Genomic DNA, 3,370 nt, shown 5'->3' on the forward strand with positions numbered 1-3,370 from the left:
AGTCTTGGAGGTGCAATCTTGTCCCAAGTGATTTGGATTTTAATGTTTGGCTAAAATGAGTTTAAGTTAGGCAATGCTGGTGATCTAACTTGTGTGGTTTGAGTCCACAGAAAAGTCTAGGAATGGAGTCTTGGCATTTGGTGAAGTCCCAGAGGTGTGGCCTCTTTGCAAAGGATGAAGTCCCGGAGGCGAGCTTTTGGCAAAGGATGAAGTCTTGAAGGCTCGGCCTCTTGGTAAAGGAAGACTTAGCACGTCGAAGCTGAGGGAAACGTCTCAAGCTAGTGCAAGGAAGGGCACGAGACTTGTAGAAGACGTTTGAAGGCTTGCGTCAAGGCTAAGGGCTTAAGAAGAAGTTGGAAGGAAAGTTTTAGCTTGATCAGTCAACTACTGGTTGATCAGAAACACACACAGAGGTTTCAGAAGGATCAGTTGACTGGCACTGTTCACCAGTCGATGGTGATCAAATAGAAAAACCAGTCGAGTCCACCAGTCGACTAGTGATAGTGCAGTCGACTGATAGACTACCGTTGGGGTGACAGCTAGCTAATTAAATACAGATTAAAGAGTCATTGAAGCCCATCAGTCGACTGGCCCTTGGAGCAGTCAACTGATGTATGGAAATACATAAAAATAGAAGTCGACGTCGAAGAAACCAACAGTTCATTTTTCTCATCTTTCTGGCAAAACTCTGATTCTGTAAAAGCTTTTTCCTTCTTCCTTAAACTTCACTTATATCTTTTGAAAGGAAGAGACTAATTGTATGAGGGTTTCTCCACCTTCAAAGTGTTCTTTAAAAAAGAGGATTTTCATAGTGGAAAAGGTCCTCCATGTGTGTGGATCCTTGGATTAGTCACCTCGTAGAGGTGGATACCAAGTAAACAAACCGAGTTAGCGATTATGCTTTCTTTTCTATATTTTATTTTGCTTCCGCTAACAATTTCACAGGAAAGTTCGAAGAATTACTATTCACCCCCCTCTAGTGAATGCACCGGTCCCAACAGTGGTGAGCAAGTTAGATCGGCCTATGGTTAATGCCCTCTAGCTAGCGCAGGATAGGAGTAGCTATGCAGAATTCCAGGCCCCAGGAGTCATCTCTGACCACACATCATGTCTAGTCTCCATCCTGGATAGTAGTGAAAGGTGACCTATGCCTTTCAAATTCTTCAACATGTGGGTCACTCTCTCATCCTAGCTTCTTGTAGACAGTGTAGCTGTGTTGGGCATCTTTAGGTGGAGGGTCAGTTAGAGGGGCGGCACAGTATACCTTCAAGCAAAAGTTAAGTCAACTGAAGGGACCACTCAAGCAGCTGAATAGGCAGGACTTCCAGCACATACAAGAGCGAGCCAGGGTGGCACGGCAACTCCAAGAGGAGGCACAGTAGAGAACCCTAGTAGAGGGGTGGGTGGATGAGGAGTTTCAGGAGACGAGAAAGGCTGCAGACTGACTCACACAGGTTGAATACTTGTTTTATAAGTAGCGGGCCAAGCACACTTATTTCTGGGAGGTCGACATAAACACCACCTTTTTCACCCATGGTTAAACGTAATAACAAGAGACGGGAGATTGTGGCCATTGAGCGAGGTGATGGGAGTTTAGCCACCACTTAGGATGACATGGCTAGAGAGTTTGTAGCACACTTCCAGATTCAGTTGGGCTCGCGGGTTACACGCACGGATTTTTAGTCGGATTGAATGGGTTTTGGTAGGACCCTTCCAGAGGATCAGTATGACAAATTACTCAGATTATCGACTGAGGAGGAGATAAAGCATACATTGTTTGACATTGGTGATCTTAAGGCACTAGGGTCAGATGGGTATAGTTCCAAGTTCTTCAAGTATTCTTGGGACACAGTGGGCCCGGATTTTACTGCAGCTATACTTGAGTTTTTCTAGAGTGGCAGATTGCTCAGATCATGGAACCATACCTTGATAGCCCTGATCCCTAAGAATGACCATGCTTCTACTGTTCATGATTATCAGCCCATATCATGCTACACAGTATTGTATAAGGTGATTTCTAAGTTACTTGCCAGCCGATTAGCTGAGGTGACTGACATTCTCCTACATCTTGCTCAGACAACCTTCATCAAAGGTCGCCTTTATGGGAAACACTAGAAACTCATTCCGGTGAATTCTTGCAGAACAAAAATTTTCCCAGAAACGGATTTAAGTTGCCCTCATAGTCAATCAAACAAATTGACGCATTTAGATCATTAGGCTCTTGTGTATGGTTTACAGGATCCGGGATAAAAGGGATAACTTATTTAAAGCGGAAAGCAATAAATTATACCTTTTTCTTTGGGTTGTCTTGAAGGAGGTGGATGACCCCTCGATCTTCTACTGTATATCCTCTCCTCTTCTCGAACGTTGTGTGGGCAACGGTCCTCCGAGAATATTTCACCAGAAAACTCCTCAACGAACCAATCCTTCTTCTTTTTCCCTTCTCCTTCTTCTTGCTTGTGGCCGTCGACCCTAAAGGGAATAGGGGCTGTGTTCTTAGCCCTTGAAGGAAGGAAGGGAAGCAAGAGCGCCGGCCCTAAGGAGAAAGAAGAGAGAAGATGGAGAATGAGGAGAAGGGGCGGCGGAACAAGCTGTTGGAATAACCTTCTTGCCGCCGACCCTTGGATGCAGAGAGAGCTAAGAAATTGTATCTCTTTTGCCTCCCCCTAAACCCCACTTTATATATAGTTACGCCATCTAGAAAATTTAAGAAAAAGTCTAACAAATTTTATAAGATTTTAATTATAACAAATCTAATAAAATCTTATAGATAAGATTTGTTATCTTTTTTAATAAGTTTCCATTATATTAATTTTGTTCTTATTTTAACAAAATCTTTTAATTATATCTCGCCAAATTTTTAACGAGATTTTATAATTAATATTTTGTTAATTTAATAAAATTATTTTGAATCGATTACCAACCGATTCCAGATGGCTTAATCGATCAGTTGATCGATTAAGGCTCCATGTAATCGATCGGATGATCGATTAAATGCGGTAACTCTTTTTTCAGAAAGCCCTGTAATCGATCAAGAGATTGATTATGCTTCTCCGTAATCGATCAACTGATCGATTACCATTCTTCGTAATCGATCAAGCTTGATCGATTACGGTGGGTTCGAAAGTCTTCAAGAATTCTTCCGAAGGTCTCCAAGAATTCTTCCGAAGATCTCCAAGAATTCTTCCTGAGGAGGAATTGGTTTTGGTCTCCTAATGGGCTTAAGCTTCCCATGCTTTTCACCGAACACACAGCTTAAGTCCATCAATAATAACTCATTCCACTAGAGAGTTATTATTGCACTACCTCACCAATCCCATATTACAATATGAGCTCCTTCTTACTATAAGTACATTAATCTCCCTGTGTT

This window comes from Curcuma longa, chromosome 20, assembly GCF_044706935.1.
Source record: "Curcuma longa cultivar G26 ecotype Majalengka, Jawa Barat chromosome 20, ITB_CL_G26_1.1, whole genome shotgun sequence".
NCBI classification, from domain to species: domain Eukaryota; kingdom Viridiplantae; phylum Streptophyta; class Magnoliopsida; order Zingiberales; family Zingiberaceae; genus Curcuma; species Curcuma longa.